Source organism: Thalia democratica, chromosome 2, assembly GCF_965202585.1.
Source record: "Thalia democratica chromosome 2, ktThaDemo2.hap1.1, whole genome shotgun sequence".
Classification (NCBI taxonomy): domain Eukaryota; kingdom Metazoa; phylum Chordata; class Thaliacea; order Salpida; family Salpidae; genus Thalia; species Thalia democratica.
In genome coordinates this window covers 56,394,324-56,416,955 of record NC_139166.1, presented here as the reverse complement: position 1 = coordinate 56,416,955, position 22,632 = coordinate 56,394,324, and the positions used below count along the sequence as shown (strand labels likewise).

The 22,632-nt window shown below is 25.5% G+C and overlaps 5 non-coding genes across 5 annotated transcripts; 4 read left to right on the top strand and 1 right to left on the bottom strand.

Moving 5' to 3' along the window:
- The first annotated feature begins 2,889 nt into the window (after positions 1–2,889).
- On the top strand, positions 2,890–2,962 carry Trnar-ucu (transfer RNA arginine (anticodon UCU)). The gene has a single exon. It is a non-coding gene; the product is annotated as a tRNA-Arg (tRNA).
- An 8,662-nt stretch (positions 2,963–11,624) lies between these two features.
- Positions 11,625–11,697, top strand: Trnav-aac (transfer RNA valine (anticodon AAC)). Its single transcript has one exon. It is a non-coding gene; the product is annotated as a tRNA-Val (tRNA).
- Positions 11,698–13,989: 2,292 nt separating this feature from the next.
- Trnas-gcu (transfer RNA serine (anticodon GCU)) lies at positions 13,990–14,071 on the top strand. The gene has a single exon. It is a non-coding gene; the product is annotated as a tRNA-Ser (tRNA).
- A 2,765-nt stretch (positions 14,072–16,836) lies between these two features.
- Trnav-cac (transfer RNA valine (anticodon CAC)) lies at positions 16,837–16,909 on the bottom strand. The gene has a single exon. It is a non-coding gene; the product is annotated as a tRNA-Val (tRNA).
- Positions 16,910–21,298: 4,389 nt separating this feature from the next.
- On the top strand, positions 21,299–21,371 carry Trnaf-gaa (transfer RNA phenylalanine (anticodon GAA)). Its single transcript has one exon. It is a non-coding gene; the product is annotated as a tRNA-Phe (tRNA).
- The last annotated feature ends 1,261 nt before the right edge of the window (positions 21,372–22,632 follow it).

Here is a 22,632-nt window from a genome sequence, read left to right as displayed (position 1 = left end):
TATTCTAATTGTTTTTAAATGCTATACAGAGACTTAAAACCAAACTAATCAAATAAAATAGAATTACCGAAAAAATTTTAACTTGAAATATATTTTTGCTTAGCGGGCCACATTTACATGCTCGCGGGCCACAAATTTTTTTTCGCGGGCCGCATTCCATTCAAAAAAATAACGTGCTCGCGGGCCGCAGATTTACCCTTCGTGGGCCGCAAATGGCCCGCGGGCCGCAGTTTGCCGACCACTGCCCTAGAAAAACGGGCCACATACAGGTTTAGTTAAATTGTTTATATATTTGAACTACATTGAAGGATAGGCGTCAGTAGCTTTATTTTTAGTAGCAATACCATAGCTTAAAAACAGCATTGAAACAAATGATAGTGCAAGCTTATAAATTAAATAAGCGTTCAGAATCAGTTATGAAATATTTCACACACTTTTATAAATGTAAACTAATCTAGCTAGAGTAATAGTCTTATTTTAAAGTATGTTCGATAATGTATATATTTTTTGTTAGGCTTTTATTAGTTACAGCTAAGTAAGTTTATACTTTTACATATCTTTAATCTAGGAACATTGTTTTACTATTGATAACATTTTTTTCGTTAAAAAAGTATTGTAACTATGTAGTATGTATGGTATTAGAATTAGACTATACGTGTTTATAAAACACTTTACTAATAGTTTTATAAGATAAATTTAGTGTAGTCTACCTTGACAAACGCTAAAACTAGTTTACTAAATTTTAATCGGGTTTTCAATCTTTTTAGCAATTAAACATTAATGTTGCTTTTGTTTAAAGAAGTTGTTTGTTTTAGTTTTGTATAAATTATAGCAAGTAACTACTTAATATTTAAATACAAAATTTAGTATACAGCTTTTTTAGCAATTGAAGCTATTATGAAAATACAATGTAATGTAAAACTTTAATTATTTTCCGTTTGTATTCAATAAGAAAGAAAAAAGTAATATTATTTTGTTAGTTTATTTCAACTGAATTGACTATTTGTTGTTACTTTTTAATAGAGTCTATTAATTGTAAATATCAATTTCTAAACTCCTTTAATTTAGGAACTCATAACACTCAGAAATTTAGTGTAAATAAAAGGAAAAGAGTCTAAGTTTCTAGCCATGTTAAATTAAATAAAAAAAAACTTTTTGTTCAATTATTTTAAGGGGTAGCTGTCAAATTCGCACGAGCGTACAAAACTTCACGAGTTCACTAAGTTGCACAAAGAAATTTTTGCACGAGATGATGAAATTGCACGAAGATAAAACTGCACGAAGATAAAACTGCACGAAGATACTTTTTCACGTGGGTCGCTTTTGCACGAAGACACTTTTGCACGGAGACATTTTAGCACGGGTTGAAGTTTTCTAGTTCTTTTTAAAACTTTTTTTTATAATTATTTTTTTTTACTATCACTGTTACCCCTAACCCTTACCGCCGGACGGTAGCTTTTTTAAATTATTTTTTTTTTTTGTTTATGTAATAACTTTCAATAGTTATTTTTTATTTGTATTTTATTATCACTGTTACCTTACTCGTTTGATCAGTTTTAGCCAGTATTTATTTCGGACATCATCAACAAAGTTGAGATGTTTTATGCCTTCCTGGTCGTAAGTCCACTATTCCTGCCTGATGAGTCCTAATTAGGACGAAACCGGTCGTAGGACTGTCTCAGATGCTGTTGTTGTTGATCTTGCGGTAAAGTTCATTGTTTATTATCGATGGCATTAACATCTCAACTTTGTTGATGATGGCCAAAATAAATACTGGTTTTATAATTCAAAATATAAAAAATGCTAATAACAACAAAACAAGCTAAATAATATATAGATTTGATTACTAAAAGCTAGTCACCAAATGTTTAATTTGGTTAGTTTTTTGAATAAAGCTCATAGTGAGTTTAAATTTACATTTGATATGATAAACTTTCTTTATAGATATATGAGCAAAATTTTGAAAACAAAAAACATCTTAAGAGCAATTTAATATAATTAGAATTTAAATAAATTTTCTAAAATTGTATTCTAGAAAAGTTAGAACAAATAACTATCGAATATTAATCAATCAATTCTTATTACGGCTAAGCTTGAAATCAAAAATTTGAGCTTAGTATAATATCAGTAAGTTCTAATGTTTACTGTTTTCAGGTTTTAGTTACGTTGCTTTATGAAAAACACGTTAAATGATTACTTAGACAGAGCCATAACATAAAACTATAATTGCATACTAAGTATCAATATTTAAGTACAATTCTTATTCACTTATCCGAACAGTTCCAGTCATGAAGAAAGTTCAAAATAGTTTCAACATTCAAACTTTGTTCAAAACAAGAGATAAATTTAAATATTTTTCAATTTTATTATTTTATAGTAAAAATTAACTTATTTTGTCTCTTATATAAAATTAATCTTCTTTTTTAACTAAAAGTTAGGGTAAGTGGAATTACAAATGATGAGTTTTATTTACCCTCAAAAACGTACATCGTTGCATATAGTTAGTAAGTCTGATGTTTTTCTACCTTAAAAATGATAATTAAATAATTTTACCTAAAGTTTTGCTCTTGTTATTAATCATTTTATTATCCTCTACTCATAATTACTATTCGTTTTTACTATAGCGCTTTTATCATTTACCATGCATTGCATAATATACAGCAGTTATGTTATTTTATGAAAATATTTTTTTACTTATCTGGAAAAATGCTTATCCGGACATAGTTAAAAAATAACCTTGCTCAATATAAACGGATAAGTGAATAAGCACTGTACTATGTGTGGTCAAGCTTTATATATAGTTTGTTGGTTTAAAAGTGAATGTTAATGGTTACCCACGTATACTAAGATTATAAAATATATAAGCTGTAAAAGTTTAGGTAAACTGACGTCTCCGTAGCGCAATGGATAGCGCGCTGGACTTCTAATCCAGAAATTCCGGTTTCGAGTCCCGGCGGAGATGCTTTTATTTTCGATATATGCAATTTGGATCAAATGTAGATATACAATTTAACTTTTTCTAAATTTTATTTCGCAAATAGTGTTTTGCTCACAGAGCTCATCAGTGCTTAAACAATAATAAAACAGTTTTTACTATAAAAACAAAATTATTATGTTCGAGTTAAGTGACTAATTTAGCAATGAATAGTGAAATCATAACTTTTGGAAATGCTAGGAATATAAGATCAGATATTTGATTGTTTTTGTAAACATCAAAACGTATAATAATGTAGTGTAGTACAGTGGTACTCAACCTTTTGAAAATCTGTGTACACCAAACTACTGAAATCTAAATTCTGTGCACACTAGAGTCTAGACTACTAAAAGTATATATAATTATAAAAAAATATATTATATTCATGTTCTGAGAAAGTTTATAACTAGTTTGAAAAGTTAGTAATTTTTATCAATTGTAAACTTGATCCTAAGACAATAAAATAACAATATCTATTTTTTAGTTTTACCCACTAATTTTTTAATGAGTATATATTACAATCTAGACGTAAAAAATATCTGGATTAAGAAAAAAATTATCTTTTTATCATATTTACTAGTTGATTATTAGTGATTTTTTATAAGTTACGGTTTAATTTCGAAAAAAAAACTCTAAGGTTATGTAGCACAAAAACATAGGAGGTTTAGAACAACAGTTTACCAGTTTATATTAATGTTCTCAAGAAGCTTAAAAGCTATTAACAATAGAGTAAAAACATGTATGTATACTTTGTATTTAATAAATACAATAGTCCAAATATTTAATTTAACTTTAGATCCACTTTATTTTTGGACAGCTAAGTTACTGAAATATGTTGAAAGTTTTAGCTACTTTTTTTTCGTTCTTTTGTTAATTTTATTTTTTTTTTGATAAGGTTAAAAGTAATAGGTGTTTATAAATTAGTTAATTCTTATGACTGTATTTATTTGTTTTAGAAAACAACAAATGTAATCCAAACAAATTTATAAAATCTCAACTACTAAAACAAAATTAATTGCATAAGTAAGTTTATAATTGTGACTTAAGTCTACCTAGCGGAAAATAAAAGTTAGAGTATAATTTAATGATATTAAACTTTTTTTTACACTATCTTTAAAACTTCAAACATTGATTTTAATTAAATACATAACAAGTTTATGGCACTCTCTAAAGTTTTTTGTGACAGTTTAATACTAAAATTACGTAGTTCTCTACTTTATAGTAGATAAATACGGATAAAATTGTTACAAAAAACTTAGAGAGTGCTATTCACTTGTTATAATTCTACTTTTACAACATGTAATAAACGATTACAAAAGAAATTTTTGTCACTTCCAAGAAAGAAAATTTTGGAAGGAACAGATAAATAAACAAAACAGGCTCGTCTGGAATTTAAGCCCGGGACCTCTCGCACCCAAAGCGAGAGTCATACCCCAAGACCAACGAGCCACTTGACAGTCCAATAAAAAGTGTGTATATAAAGGCATAACTTACATAGCAACCATATAGCTAGCCTTGAAGTGTAAGCAACGTAGCTTATGCGAGTTTATTTCGATTACAAATAAATTTACACTATCTTTTATTTTGAAATTAGTTAGCTACTTTTAATTAAATATTTAAACTGTTCATTTTAAAAGGTTTATAAAAACACTACATCTCATACAACTTTATAATCTTTATTAGAAGATTGTGGTCTACTTTTTGAAACTTTGGTTTGTTTTTCCAATTAACACTCATTACAAGCAATTACTAAGTATCTACAATGTGAATGGAGTTGAAGTTTATGGTACACATAACTAATTAGTTAACATTTTACAATAATTTTAATAGCAGACTACTTTAAAATATGCTTCAAAGTTTTAAGTAGTTATTTGCTATGTGTATACTGTATATGTGTTGATAATGAGTTACAAATCAAAACATTTACCATGTTTTATATGACTAAAAATTTTAACTTTAAAGCTTTTCAACACAACTTTTTAATACCTTTGAACAATTATTTAAACTGGTTTAAAGCTTAATTTTTTACTAGTTTTCAAACTTAATATAACTTTTAATAAACAACTTTATTACCAAAGTTAAAAAAAAGTAAAAAAACTTAGTTACCTTGTATCATTAATGCTTAATTAATAAAGCGGTCAAGAAAAAACTTCAATATATATATATATATATACTAACTTAATTTGAAGTAATCAACATGTTTTTTTAACAAGTTTACTAGATATATAATTACCTACATATATTGTTACAACTTACATATTATTATTTTTATATTTAATGGTACAAAGTTATTCTAATAAAGACATTTAGCTACTAGGTGTAAGTTTAATGTATTTACTAGTTTAATGCTCAGTAATTTCAGTTGCTCCATGTTAATAATCTAAGTTTTAGAGTAATGTTATAGCAATAAATAAAAGCTGTTGCGCCAAGCATTTAAAAAGAATTTTTAAGTTCTATAAGTATGATTAATTTAAGTTTAAGCGTTTTTAGCTTTTATTTTTTCCTATCACCATTTTAGTAATAAACTCAGTTGAACTTTTTAAATACTAAACATTTTAAGTTTTTAGTTTATATCATAAATAAGCAATAAATTTACAGCATTAAATGCAGTACAGTTTTTTAACTTTTATATAACTAGCAATTGAGTATACGTTTGAAAGTTTCATCTAACTAAACTTAGTTTAACAGTAAAATTAATTAAAAAAGGTGGTTTAACGTGTTTTATCTTAGTTATGTTAGTTTATTCATTTAGTTAAATACTAAAGAAAAAAATATTATTTATAAAAATTATTCTATGGAAAGCAAACTCATATTTAGGTTTTTAACTACTGCAACATATTATTAAAAGGCAAAATTTTGAATTTAATTAATTCAATACTTAAAAAATTTACATACAACTTTTATATCTTTTAACTGTAAATATAACTACTTAATCTTTTACAACTGAAATAGCAACATATATAACTGTTTTACCTTCAAAAACTGTACAAGCAGAAAATAAAACTATTTTATCTTCAAAGACTGAACAAGCTTCATATATAATAATTTTACCTTCGAAAACTGTACAAGCTTAATATACAACTACTTTACCTTCAAAAACTGTAAATGCAGAATGTACAGCTTTTTTTCTTTCAAAAACTGCAAATGCAGAATATACAACTATTTTACTTTCAAAGACTGAACAAACTTAATATACGACAATTTTTTCTTCGAAAACTGTACAAGCTTAATATACAACTACTTTACCTTCAAAAACTGTAAATGCAGAATGTACAGCTTTTTTTCTTTCAAAAACTGCAAATGCAGAATATACAACTGTTTTACTTTCAAAGACTGAACAAACTTAATATACGACAATTTCTTCTTCGAAAACTGTACAAGCTTCATATACAACGATTTTACCTTCGAAAATAGTACAAGCTTAATATACAACTACTTTACCTTAAAAAACTGTAAATGCAGAGTGTACAAATATTTTTTTTTTAAAACTTGAAATGAAGAGTATAGAAATACTTTACTTTCAAAAACTTAACAAACTTAATATACGACTATTTTTTCTTCAAAAACTGTCCAAACTTCATTAACAATTATTTTACCTTCGAAAATAGTACAAGCTTCATATACAACTACATTACATTCGAAAACTGTAGAAACTTCATATACACTATTTTACCTTCTAAAGCCATACCAACTGTATAAAGAACTTTTTTTTTTTGAATATTGTACTAAATGCTTATCTTCAAAAGCTTTAAATTTTAATAAATAAAAATTCTACCTTTTAAAACTTTACAAAAATCGTCTGCAGCAATTTTACCTTTGTAAAATGCACAAGCTGCATACAAAACTATCACACCTTTAAAAAATTTTAAAACTGTAAATAAAACTATTTTTACTTTAAAAACTTTCAAACTGTACTATTTTACTTTTAATAACTGTGAAAGCAGCATATGTAACTACTTTACGTTCCAAATCTGTGTAATACTTTTCTGTTTATTATTAACAGACTAAGCTAACACATATTTTATATTCATAATTATCAAAAGCAAGTATCAAAGCGATGAAATTAACTAGCATTAATAGCTTAACAGAAAACAAAAGTTACTTACCAGGCAACGTGTAGATAAGATAAAAGCACTTAACAAAGAATAGAAACTTTTATAAACGCTACGAGCCGGTTCTATGCATGTGGGGGTGTAGCTCAGATGATAGAGCGCTAGCCCAGCATGCGAGAGGCACCGGGATCGATGCCCGGCACTTCCAAAATTTTTTCGGCTCTGTTATAGAATGTTCAGTTAAAATTTTATTAAAGCTTACAAACATGTTTTAAACTAGTAGTAGCACAAAAGTTTAATGATTTTCGAGTAATCTTCTAAGAATAAACTAATACTAAAACAAGTTAATTTTCTTAAAATAGTATATTATTTATATACATGATGAAAATTGTATACTAAGTAGATAAATAAATGCTATTTTAAGTATAAATTAATTTCTACTTAATATAAATAACAAATGTTTCTCAAACTTCAAGTAAAGATTTCAAGCTGTAACACTTTAAACACGTGAAAGTTAAGTTAAGTATGTAAGTTGTTAACACACAGTTATGTAAACTTTTTTGCTAAAATCACCGGTAGGTTAAAGAAGTCAAAGTGTAGTATTTTTTTAAATTTTGTTAATAAAAAAAATATTTAGGTTATGCTAATATTTAATACATGTATTGTTTTCTTATTTAAGTTACAAAATTAAAGTGGTATATAATGTAATAGTTTTTATAATTATTTTAAATAAATATAATTAAAGTAGTTTAAGGTTTCTTGAAGTGCAGTGTTCTTACTTATAGTTGGCAAGTTTATAAATGCAATACAATCGCATTTACTAAGTGGCCCGTTAGTCTGGAGGTGCGAATTTTCAGAGTGAGGGAAGTCTCGGATTCAAATCCAAGGCTTGTTATACTTTTTAATAGTATAAATTGTATTGGTTAGTAGTGTAAACTTCTACTTATTTTTACTACTGCTTATTGCTACTTACTTTAGTGACAACATTATAAAGTTATCAGCTTAAATCTTATTTTACTTATCCTTATTTAAAAACACTAATTTTATAACACTTTATTACTAAGGTCTTTTAACAGAAAATTTTTCAACTTATTTAAATAACAGTACAACTAAAGTCTATTATCTTCTGTGAATGTTGTAAATCAGTTTGATTTCGCAAAACAGTTTTCGAAGTTTAAACAAAATATTAAACAATAATGATAAGCTCTTAGTTATTTATATTTCAAGCATTATTTGATTAGAGTGAAACCCTATTATAAAACCATACTAATTGGAATAGTTTTGTTTTGAATTTTGTACAAATTACGAAATGCAAGAATGTAGAAACAAAAATTAACTATAAAGTTTTAGGTTAAAACTGTAATAAAAACTTACTCAACTAGTACAGCTAAAATTGTTTAATAGTAAAGAAAATGGAAATTTAAATTTGAATATACATCGTTGAATACATAGAAATAAATTTAACTTCACGTAAACTTTAAACTTCAGTAATTTACTTTTTTTTTAATTATAATTGTAGTAAAAATTTAAATGTTAAGAGATTTATAATTCGAAAGTGATTACAACGTTTAAAAATGTATAAAGTAAAAAAATAAAAAATAAAATAAATTTTTTGGTGAGTTTAGTGTATGTAGAAATTAAGCAACAGCTATAAATATTTAAAACTAAAAGTTGGTTTGTAACTTATGTAATGAACGGTTGTTATTTTAGCATTGTTTTATTAATTATTAAAACTTTAGTTTAAGCAAGGCAATAAATATAATTTAATGGTACGCTACTAAATTAACGTAGTAAAAATATAAGTAAATAAAAGACAACGTTTTATGGTTTAATCAAGCAAATTATAGGTTTTTGTATTACAATACAACAAAGCAACAAAACTTTTAAGTTTTCATGACCTAATCTATACAAGAAACTAGTGAAAACTTGACAGCGTCGTACTAATTTGATAAATAAAGCTTAATATAAATAAAAAAAACAAATTCAAAACAGTATTATGACTCAGTGTTTTTATGTAAAAGTCATAATATCATTTATTTCTTAACTTAGGTAATTATTATTGTTAAATGACATATATAAAAACAAGTTATACAGTAATCTTCCTTTATTCTACCAACATATTTTTCTGTGTGTCAACGAATCAACACACTTCAACTTGGTTGTTAATAGGAAAGATAACTAATTCAAAATTAAACAGTAAATTTTGAATTAGTTATCTTTCCTATTGAATTAGCAATTTAAAAAAAAAGCTTTGAATTTAAGTCTTGGTAAACAAAGTTAAATTAACAAAAGTATTGCATAATTTAGTATTATTTGTTTGTGTTTTTAAGTATTGTTGTTTTTGGATTACAGAACTTTGTTGAAAAAATTAAGGTGATGGGCTCTTCCGGAATTTAAACCCGGGAACTCACGCAACCTAAGCGGAAACCATACCCCTGGACCAACGGACCACATGGTTATTATCAATACAAATTATTTATATAGTTCAACTACATTGAAGGATAGGCGTCAGTAGCTTTATTTTTTAGTAGCAATACCATAGCTTAAAAACAGCATTGAAACAAATGATAGTACAAGCTTATAAATTAAATAAGCGTTTAGAATCAGTTATGAAATATTGCACACAATTTTATAAATGTAAACTAATCTAGCTAGAGTAATAGTCTTATGTTAAAGTATGTTCGATAATGTATATACTTTTTGTTAGGCTTTTATTAGTTACAGTCAAGTAAGTTTATACTTTTACAAATCTTTAATCAAGGAACATTGTTTTACTTTTGATAACGTTTTTTTCGTTAAAAAATAATTGTAACTATGTAGTATGTATGGTATTAGAATTAGACTATACGTGTTTATAAAACACTTTACTAATAGTTTTATAAGATAAATTTAGTGTAGTCTACCTTGACAAACGCTAAAACTAGTTTACTAAATTTTAATCGGGTTTTCAATCTTTTTAACAATTAAACATTAATGTTGCTTTTGTTTAAAGAAGTTATTTATTTTAGTTTTGTATAAACTATAGCAAGTAACTACTTAATATTTAAATACAAAATTTAGTGTACAGCTTTTTTAGTAATTGAAGCTATAATAACAATGCAATGTAATATAAAACTAATAATTATTTTCCGTTTGTATTCGATAAGAAACAAAAAAGTAATTTTATTTTGTTAGTTTATTTCAACTGAATTGACTATTTGTAATTACTTTTTAATAGAGTTTATAAGTTGTAAATATCAATTTCTAAACTCCTTTAATTTAGAAACTCATAACACTCAGAAATTTAATGTAAATAAAAGGAAAAGAGTCTAATTTTCTAGCTATGTTGAGTTAAATAAAAAAAAACTTTTTGTTCAATTATTTTAAGGGGTAGCTGTCAAATTCGCACGAGCGTACAAAACTTCACGAGTTCACTAAATTGCACAAAGATACTTATGCACGAGAGGATAAAACTGCACGAAGGTAAAACTGCACGAAGATACTTTTGCACTTGGGTCGCTTTTGCACGAAGACACTTTTGCACGGAGACATTTTTGCACAGGTTGAAGTTTTCTAGTTCATTTTAAAACTTTATTTTATAATTATTTTTTTTACTATCACTCTTACCCCTAACTCTTACCGCCGGACGGTAGCTTTTTTAAATTATTATTAATTTTTTTTTTGTTTATGTAATAACTTTCAATAGTTATTATTTATTTGTATTTTATTATCACTGTTACCCCTAACCCTTACCCTCGGTCAGTAACTTTTTTTTCTGTTTTTTATTAACTTATCTTTTAGTTTTGTTTTTCTGTTATTTTACATATTTTCCTTTATTATTTTTTATACTCTCGTGCAAAAATGTAATCTGTGCAAATTTGTCTTTGTGTGAAAGTATCTTCGTGCAATTTAGTTCACTCGTGCAATTTTTTTTCGTGAACTTTTGACCCGTTCCCTATTTTAGCTATTTAAAGAAAAAGCGTTTAGTAGCATTTTTAGTTTTTTGAAAACTTGTTAAAGTTTTCAGAAACATTTCAAGATATTTTGAAGTTTAGTATTAAGTTTGTCAACTTTTACTTAAAGGTATTAACGACACAAAATTTCTTATACCAATCATAAAACATATATTTGGATTTTTAAATAAGTATTTCTGAAATATTGTTTATATGCACACATAAAAGATATTTAAAGTAAGATAAGATAAAGTCAAACTTTTCAAGACAACTAACTCTGTAAACTTTGTTGCCAATTATATTTATGCACTTATATATTTTAATTAGATAATATGTTAATTATTAAATAGAAGAAGTACTAATTTTGTTAAACTAAAATTTAAAAAAGAAGTATAAAGTTATGCTAAAATGAATAACAATGCAAAATATAAGATAATCTAAGTAAGTATATTGCTTAAAAATTGTTTGACTAATTAGCTAAACAGATACAGTTATTTTTCGTTGTACACAGAAAGGTGTTATAGTTACATAATAAAGTTTTTAAAGTTTAGTTTCTTGCCTATTATTGTTTTATACATACAATGTGTAATATCAATGCAAATTCAGTTTATTGAAACGGAGCAACTTAATATGATTATATACGCACATTATAGATACTTAACAAGCGTTTCCGTAGTGTAGCGGTTATCACGTTCGCCTAACACGCGAAAGGTCCCCGGTTCGAGCCCGGGCGGAAACATAATTTTATTTGAAAGTTTTGTAATCCTAGTTTATATCATTTTATTATAATGCAGTTGTGTGCTAAGAAAATGTTTATAGATTTATTTTAAAAGCATACTAACTTGGTATGTTGTGTATAACTTGATAGAAATATTAAAGGACTATAAAATTTTAAGAATATTAGAATACTGAGGACATTGAAACATCTTTAAAAGTTATAAAAATTGTTGGTTAAAAAAAAAACAAATGCATAAACTTATATGGACTTTGCGAAACGATTTCTTTCCAGGTTTCGATAAAACCAAATTTTAAATACTTTTATTCTTAATAATATAATTTTTTCAAAGACAATTTTTACATAATAAAATAGTTTAGAAATTTTGATTAATATAGGTTGTATTCCACTAAATAAAACAGTTTTAACATAACTTTATTATTAGTATAGTATATTACAATGGTGGTTAAAAAAAATTCTAAACTTTTTATTACAAACAAATGCTTGCAACATACCATAAACCTTACTGTTAAAAAGCTATTTAATTAGAACTTTGAAAAAAAACAGTAGAAATTTTGTTTAAAGTTAATAATCTATGTTGTAAATGTTCAAAAAAAAATTTTAAACTAAAAAAAAAACAGGGCTTTATATAAATAAAACCTTAAGAGCTAAAGCTTAATATTAAGAATTTTGTGTTATACAATTTTATCTATATACATGATTTTAGTTATTACATCATTATTAAAATTGTTAAACTTTTACAGCTTTGTTAAATACTAACTTATCATCACAATTTCTTTAAAACAAGTTTATTAATGTAAATAAGTAACATTTAATCAAATAAAGCTAAAATACTTTTTTTAAATGTATTTATTAAATTTGAAACATAAACTTTATAACGTTTTATACATTAAGCCTAATAATACTCTGTGTAACCAGAAAATGTTCGTAAAACTTGGTTTTCATATAATTTTATCAATCAAAACTTTGTTAAGTGTAATGCAGTTGTAATAAATTAAACTTAATTTCTTTAAGTTTTGCTTATTATTTTGAGCCTGGCTAGCTCGGTCGGTAGAGCCTTAGATTAGTGATTTTAGTCTTCTGTTAGTCTCCTTTTGATAATTACTTTTGAATTGCTTTGTTGTTACATATTTCGTTCAAGTTAATCTTTTTATGTTTATATTATATATTATTCTTATAGTAAAAACATAAACTCTAATTTGTAAAATTTAAACAAGCTTATCAAGGTAAAAATAATTATGATCAAAATAAGATATGAATATTAAGTTATTTGAAGCTATTTTAAATTTTTTTTGTTATTGTATATAGTAAAAAATTATTAACAAAATTAATGTGAAACGGGCAAACAACATATTTGTGTATTTTGTTAACAAAAAAAACATTTGTTTAAAAGTGTATAGCTTTATGTGGTTTTACTTTTAATTATCAACTTCCAAAAATATACATAAAGTCTACTTAAACTTTTCAACCCAATCAAATTAAATTTTGTAAAGATAAAATGTATAACTGTTTATGGCTATTAATTTCAATGTATTTAATATTCTTGTATAATTTAAACATTTTAAAACTGATGAACATACAGAAATGACAAGGCTTTTATGTAGATAAATACAAACAAATCAAACTTTAAAATGAATTATACAAACAATTTATTATCTTTTTCCGTCGCCTAAACCATTTAATCGTTAGTTTAAACCTAAATAAGCTCCTTTATTACAAAGCTGGTAGTTTTTATTTTTGAGTGATTGTAGCATTTATCTAATGACTTTATCGAAAGTCAGAAATTGTTTATAACGTGTGAACACTTAAGCTCAATCATTTAGTAAAAACAAATTAAATTACTACACATAAGTACAACTAAACGAAAAGTTATAGACAGTTTATAAATAACAAAAACTTATTACAATAAATTTTCATTCAGTTTTGCGAGTATCTCTTTTTGATGACGTAATAATAATTTTCGAACAAAATTGGATATCTGGTAAAGATTAGAGGAAATTCATTTAACTTATTAACGAAATTGTATTACATTCTCAACTTGTTTTATTCAGTATAAATACCAAGTCACAACTATGAAATATATTAAGTAGCTTTAAGAAATAAATATAGTTGTGATTGAAAATTTTTGAAACACACATACTGATATAAAATTCTCAGAAATCATTAAAATAAAGAAAAAATAAACTTATTTAAAAAGTAAAGATTAGATTTTAGCAATAATTTCTGTGTTATAACAAGTAGCGATAGTTGTAAATTTATAGTTATATATACGTTAAATTGGAAATCTAGCAGCCAGACGGGGTGGCCGAGTGGTTAAGGCGATGGACTGCTAATCCATTGTGCTCTGCACGCGTGGGTTCGAATCCCATCTCCGTCGCCTTTTTTTTCAACCACTACGTTTGATATGTTTTAAGCTTTTATTTATAAAGTATGGTGCATATATTTAGCATACTTTTAAAACTTTCATATAAAACTTTTTTTAACATGCAACTTCGTGTTCTACCAGTTTTTATCAAGCAGTTAATTATACTACAAGTTTTTTATACCTGGTAGTTTTAACAGTTTAATTAGTTTCTCCTATTAAACTTTTTTTTTATAATCATGTCGTACTGATATCAGTTTGTAAACTACAAAAGAAATATTTGCTTTAAATTTCTTATTTTTTCGGTTAGCAATTATTTTGTTAAACAATAAGTTTAAATTATATAAAAATGATACCTTTATAATTTTACTGAACAAATTCAACTACTTGTAGTATTATAATTGTTATTTATAATTTTCTAAACTTTTGTGAACAAATTAAATACTGAAAATACAAATAAAGCTTTTAAAACCTTTGAGTTAAATACTCTCTAAATGTTTTATAAGTTTGTTCAAAGTTTTTTTTTTTCTTTACCTTGTATTTTAAACGTATTATGTTACTTACAATTGGTTAGTAACTTTTTAAACGTATTTTATTTAAAAGAAAAGATAAAAACTTCCATACTTAACATACAAAACTTTTTTACATTAACAAAAATTGTGCAAACTACTTAGATTGCTTAGTCATCCTGATCAAGTAGGTGGAAGTATAACTAGAAAAATAGTGATGCTAAAACCAAGAATATCTTGTTAACGTAGCATAAAATTGAAAGCGTCAGTGGCAGAGACGGGATTCGGACCCGCGCCACCGAAATGACCGGAGCCTATATCCAGCGCCTTAGACCACTCGGCCACTCTACCATTTATACGTTAAGAATATAGTGCGTATATAAACTTCATCAAATAGTTGTCAGTAGAAAACTTTTTCAAGTCCTTTTATGATGTTATCGAATTTAAGATGAATGATACTTGCTTAAACAGTCAATAATGTTTTGCTACAGTTTTATTTTATGTTATGTCCTTAAATTGTTTATCATGCCAATTACCCTTTTGTTAAATTTGAGCTTGCCTCACGGCAAACGAAAGTCCGGACTTCTGTTCTGCAGACTTTCGCCGATGATTTTGTTAAATTGTTTATAGTATATGTTTCTAAATAAATTAATTATCATAAAAGCTAAAGTAGTAATTGAGTACTATGAAGGTACAGTCCAACAAAATATATCATTAAACTTGTTTTTTAATTCATTGTGTATTGTTAAATTTTTTAAAATTAAAATCTTTAGAATTTGTTTATTGTTATATATGAATTAAATTTAAAAAAACTCATCAAAAAAATAATATATACTTTTTAAAGGTACTTTATAAAACAATCTTGTCATAAAAAGTATTTTTTTTAATTTTCAAACTTTTGCATGTCAACTAACTTTTAACTACTCTAATTAAAAATCACATTGAAATATTTGAAAACTAGCTTTTAGTTTTTCTTTTTCAGATATTTGCTTTAAAATTGCTGTTTTACATGGACTACATACTTAAAAAATGTATTTTTAAGTTATAATTATATATAAAAAACAATAATATTTAGAAAATAACAACAAAATTGTCGTTTATATAAATTAATATACAAATTTAATAATTGAGATTGCTTTCAAAATTATCTATACATTTTTTCATGTTGAAATTTTTTAATTACCAAATATTATTTGTATCAGTTTCTAATTAGTCTTTCATTAGTCGTATCTTATTTTATAAAACCAATTTTATTTAAATTAAAATATGTATAGTCAGAGAACGTAGATAAATATAAAACTAAATACCTAAACCTACATGTAATACTTAGTGATTACGTAAAATGATTTAGAATTGCTGTTATGACAAGTTTATTAAACTTAAATATTTAACAAACAACTGAAATACACTTGCTAAAAGCATGCTAATAAAAATTCTAACGAAAAAACTTCACAGAAAAACAACAATTTGCAAACTACTTTTCTTTATTCAACTGACGCACGTTTCTCTGTGTTAATAAAGTTAATACATTTTTACGGATTTATCTAAAGCTTCCAAGTTACAGTTATCAAAGTTAATTGGAAAACTTTAATAAACTTGCAGAACTGTCTTAATTTGTTAAAAACAGAGAAACGTTCGTCAGTTAAATAAAGAAAAGTAGTGTAAAAATAAAGTACAACACAAAGTTTATAAAAAAAAACTTAAATTAATCTACTGAACTGTTTTGTTAAGTAAAGTTATACTTTTCGAATTAATATTCTTGTTTATAAACATTAACTTCTACAAACCTTAAAATAAAAGCTATTTTCTTTATTTTTAGACTATTTTTTTCAACAAAAGGTATCTATAATACTAGTAGATTTTTTTCTTTTTTTTTTTTGCAAATAGTTTATCTGAAGCTATAAATAAAAAAAAGTAAGTATTATTAAATAAAAAACTTGCTTGTTCGATATTAATATTAGTTTTGTCATCGATGTTAAGATATGAAACGTTTTATTTAAACTATTTTTTTTATTATAAAAGTTTACATACCTTTATCAAAAATATCAGCAGTTCACTTTTTAATTAAAACTAGAAAATCTATAATAAGAAAAAATCTAGAAAATTATACAATTTAAAATAAATAAAACCAGAACTAAACAGATACATAACTTTACTAAACTTTCTAGCTTACAAACAAAAATTTACCTATTTAATACATGCAATAAAAGCGAAACACTCAATAAAAAAGTTTGACAAAAATGAAGTCATTTTGTACAACGAAAGTAAAAATGTTTCAGCCCGGGCTCGAACCGGGGACCTTTCGCGTGTGAGGCGAACGTGATAACCACTACACTACTGAAACGCTTGGGGTGTGGCGAAATATGGCGTTTATATATATACTGTAACTTGAATTAACCCTCTTTGAAAGCTTCAAACAACAAAAAAATCGGCGAAAGTCTGCAGAAGCCCTATCGTGTGCCGTGAGACAAGTTCAAGTTTAACAAAGGACTTGATAATCAGACTTCAGTCATTCCATCTGATCATCAGTTTTTGTTGATTGTATATAATACGAGCGTACCAGATGTCTTGTCTAGTGGACAATGTGTTAAACGTTGTACTGCAAAAGACAATACTGAAGTCACTGATAAATGCCAACAAATGGTTGATTTACGTGAAAGCATGATAAACCGTCTGTAGATAGAAGGCTACAGGTTTTTCGGTTGTGACTGACTGATGAGTCCTAATAAAGACGAAATCGGTTTTAGTCTACCGAAAGCTTATGGTTTGATGATCTTTGAAAGCTTATGAATACATTCAATAGTACAAAGGTAAACATGCTGTACACTATTTTTGTGTTGTTTAAGTTTAAAATTTAACACTTAAATATACTAAGCAAATTATTAGTCTAACTAAATGAAACTTATAATAATATAAAGAAGTAATTGCTCTACGATTGATTTTGTTTAAATTAAATTAGGTTAAGTTCTACCCTTAGATATAGTTAAAACTAGACTTATTTTTTTAACAATTGACTCTCATTTAACTATAAATATATATGTTTTCTTTTTAACAATATATTTTTAAAATAAGTAGAAGTTTTACTATTATGCTGACAACTAGGATATAAAAACAATATGTTAAAATAATTTTAAAGGTTTTTAATTTTTTTAGTCATGTAGTATTTTCAAGAGTGCAAAATTTGATAAAATAAACTTTCTTTGTTTAATTAATTTAGAATTTTGATATTAGTAAAAGATATATACTTATGAGCTTTGACAAAACTATTTAAACTTTAAACTAAGTAGCAAAATATAATTGTACAACTATGTGACAAAACAGAAATATTTAAATAATGGAAAGTTGTTGTAAACATAAAACAGTGCTCAATTTAGTATTAATTTTGGTCAAAAGATGAGTTAGTTTAAAAAATTTGAAATTTTATTCACTTTTTAATCAGTAAAACTTTTTAACTTAACTTTTAGGACAAGCTTACAAGCTTAATGTGACTATTGAGTTTTAGTTATTTGTTTATTGTTATACTTAGTTTATTTGTAGTATAGTGATTTATTAATTTATTAGTAAAATCCACGACTTAAATCAGTTTGTAAAGTTAAGTAATAAATTTTCATTAGTTAGAAACTTTTATCATACATTTAGCAATTTATTTCTACAGTTAGTGTTATCATTTACAAATACCTCGATTTTTTTTCTCAGTCATAATTTGATCAAAACATTCTTAGATTTAAAAATATTAATTCAATATAATCATAAACTTAATATTCTGTGGTCAAACGTATAAATACATATAATTGGAAATAAAAGCAAATACAAAGTAAAATGCACGTCTTAAAATGAACATTTTTTGCAAATAAACATCAAGTTTACAGCCATAAACGCTTAACCACGTGAGAATTTACCGCTTAAACGAGCAGATAAACTGTATATAATACAGCTAGCGAGCGAAAACGCGTTAAAAATCTACAGCGCAATATCATAGCTTATTCTGTCGAGCCAACGGCAATAAAAATAACGCTTGAACACACATATGCTAGCATTTGATTGCAATACAGAGCTAGCTGCATTTACATTTGAGATTATATTTAGTAATTTCTTCATTCCAACACAAGCGTCGATGGTGTAACGGTTAGCATTGGTGCCTTCCAAGCACTAGTTCCGGGTTCGACTGTCGATCGACGCATTTTTATTTGGTTTTTGACAAAATTTTTAAGTTGTAACTAAGGGCTAGTATGCTTAAAAATCAGTCTGCGCTGAAAAGAAGATAACTTAGCAAAAAAAGATTTTTTTCCATCGTATTTTTTGTTATAATAATTTAAAATTGTTTTTTTGACTAATTTAAAAGTAAAGTGGGTTAGGAACAACAGTATATATAAAATATAAAAAAAAAAGCTTTATAAAGTTTTCCTACTCAGCTTTTTACAACTCAGACAGACCTTTAAGTATACTTTCCGTAACAAAGCTTTTATTTGTCATCATCAGCTTCAAAACAAGTTTAAAATCTTTAAACAAGATTTTTAACTTGTTTTGAAGCTGATGAGTGCATAGGCACGAACTCGAGTCCTTTGAGTTTTACATCTTTAAATAAACCTTTGTATATATATACATATATATATATAGAACTAAAATACACAAGATAAACTTTTGTTTGGGACAGCTGTTTCTGCGTTTAATACGCGTCTTTAGCCAAGTTTTATTCAATGAAAAGCAAACTTGTAAGTACAGCAATAAAATTATATAAAATTAGGTATTACGTAATAATAGAATAGATAGTTATTTTTAGACAAAATTATTAACAGAGTTTTTAGATAAATTGTTTTCGATAATGTATGCAGCCAGTTTGTAATTCGTTTCTTTTGTTTAGGGATTCAGATTTTTTAACTTTTAAAATTTCGATTTTTTCCGCATTGCACAATTTACATCCGTTTTTTAAATTATACTTTTATTTTATTATTTATTATTTATTTCATTATTATTTTATTTCTATTATATATATATAATAAAAAGGCTTATTTCAAGATGTAAAACTTAAAGGACTCGAGTTTCGTGCTTATGCACTCATCAGCTTCAAAACAAGTTTAAAATAAAGCACAAAACAAAACACACAAATGAAAGTCCTTTACTTGAGTCCTTTAAGTTTTACATCTTGAAATAAACCATTTTATCAATAAAGCCCTAGAGGTGGCCTCAGTGTGAAAGACTTGATGTATCAAGTTAAATAACTTAATTCTATATATACATATATATATATACTTATAATATAGTAATTGCTTACTATATATATATATACATATAGACATAGAAAAAATAGAAATTGATAAATCAGATATGAACATAACACTAAACAAGAAAAGCGAATAACAAAACATATGCATTTATTACCAAAAATACATTTTTAGCAAAATTAAAACTAACTAAATATTAAAACAAAGTAAAATTTAATCCGCAAACACGAGTAGTTTAAAATAGTTTTTAAATTTTTGAAACAATTTTCTAATATGACCTTTTCCAAACTTTCCAAAATGCATAAATTAAACAACTACAGTGTATTTTTCATATTCTGCTAACTGTACAATAAACTGTATTGTTGCTACGTCAAAATTATTATAAAAAAATCAAAATCTAAATTTCTGTTTACTATTGTAATAAACTTTAGCTTACTGAGGAGTACATCAAGTTTTTATTTATGTACGAAACAGCTGTCTAAACTATTGTTTTTATATAATATACACATATATTTATTTATTCAGTTATATAAAAACTATTGGTTTATACTACCGTTTCGTATATGAGATATATAACCTCATATACTCATCAGTAACGCTAAACTTTATTATCAATGTTTAACACAAATTTAGAAAATGAAAATTTTACAATTATTATGACGTAGTAACAATGAAGGTTTTTGTACAGTAAGTTAAGTTCGAAATAAGACGCTTATCTTGTTAGTTTAAGAATTTGTGCATTTGAAAAAGTTTGGAAAGGTTATGTTAGAAAACGTTTTAAACTGTATTAGAAAAACGTTTTAACTATTCGTGTTTCGGGGCTTAATTTTACTTTGATTTGATATTGATTTAGTTTTAATTTTGTTATAAAAATATTTTTAATAATAAATGCATACATTTTGTCTTTCGCTTTTCTTGTTTAGTGTTATGTTTTTGTCTGATTTATCATTTTTTTCTAAGTTGCAAAGTTTGCAGCCGAATAGTTTAAAACATTTCTAATTTACTTGATTGAAACATAATTTAGTTAGGTCAAACATGATATAGTAAAATCAAACAAGATTTAGTAAAGTATAAGTCATACACAGTTTAGTGAAATCAAACATGATATCGTAAAATAAAACAGAATTTAGTAAAGTCAAACATGATTTAATAAAATTTAACCTTACTAAGACAGTCAAAAGCTTTTAGTAAAGTGAAAAGTGATTTTTAAAGTCAGACACGATTAAGTAAAGTCATACATTATTTATTTTGAAACATAAACTAACTTTTAATAGATTCTGATTTAGTTAATTAAATTATTTTCTAGTGTAGTTTAACACAGTTTAGTAACGTCGAACAAAATTTGTTCCTACTCTACTTATATTTTGATAGTAGACATATTTTCTGCAAATAATTTAGTTTGTGTAAAGCAAATACTTTTCGGGGTGAATTGAAATAGCGAAATTATTAATGTAATTCAGTATTTGAGTTTGTATGATTTATACAAACCCTACAAATTTTAGTTCCCACAAGCCTCGATAGCTCAGTCGGGAGAGCGTCAGACTGAAGATCTGAAGGTCCCTGGTTCAATCCCGGGTCGAGGCATGGTTTTTACCTATTTAAACTGTACTTATCTTTTGTTCATGTTAATATAATTTTACTTGATATAGTAATTTATTCAACATAGTTGTTTTGTTTCTTAACGTATATATTTTTTCAACGTTATGCATTTGTGCTTTTTCATGATTTATGTTACAATGATTGTGCTTTATGCATTATATTCCCCAAGGCCTGAGTTAGGGGCTACTTTTACTAATTAAATATAAATTAAATGTTAAACATAAGGAGTTGTAAACATAATAAAACTATGTATCTTATTTAAGTAAGAGTCCAGAACATCTTAGTAACAACTATCTTTAAAAATAAGTATGTATAAGTATCACAGTGATTAGTTATTATGTATGTACTGCTAAATATACTTAATACAAGTAACAATTGAGCTAACAAAGTTTGTTCAAAGAAAAGCAATCAAATGAACTCACTAAAGAAGCAACTGAACAACATAATAGTAACAAGAAAACAATATTACTCTCTGGCGCTAATGTGTGTGGCAAGAATATAGGCAAAAAATAACAAAAAACACTTTGTTGTAGCATAAGTTATTCAAGTAAGTTTTAGTTATTTGTAAATTACGTTTGTTTATTTTAACAAGTTAAGTTTTACTAAGTTTGAAATATATTCATCATTACCTGTAAGTTTTAAGAGAATTGAAATAAAATCTAAAAGTTGTTGAGTTTGAATTAAAAATGTTCATTTAAAAGAAGAAAATATATAAATTGTTTATTAAACGATAAAAAAAGCGCTCAAAAAGTTTGGTCTAAGGACCTGGTGTACAAAGGAATCTTTCGGTTTTCTAGTCGTACACAACATGCTTGTAAAGTTTCTTACGAGTGATTACACATAGTTTTTTTATCATTTAAATATTTAAAGCTTTAGTATTATACAACCAGTTAAACAAAAAAAAAAAATGTAAGAAAATAAAACTAAACGAAAATTAACTGAATTTTTTGTTAAATAATGTACTATGAATATTGTTTAGTAACTTATAAACTAAAAAATATACATATCACTTTACATTCACTTTTATAAGTAAATAAAAAACACTAATAACACATGTGTGAATACTTGAATTATAGGTTACAACTTCTTCAAAGAAAGTAAAATGCAATACGCTGAAGTTTTCTAACAAACTTTTTTTATAAGAATATTTGTTAAAAGGGTAATATTCTATTTATTTAATAACTCAACTTGAACAGTAATAACAATTTTACATTTTAATAGTTAAATAAACTATTGTAAAATTTTA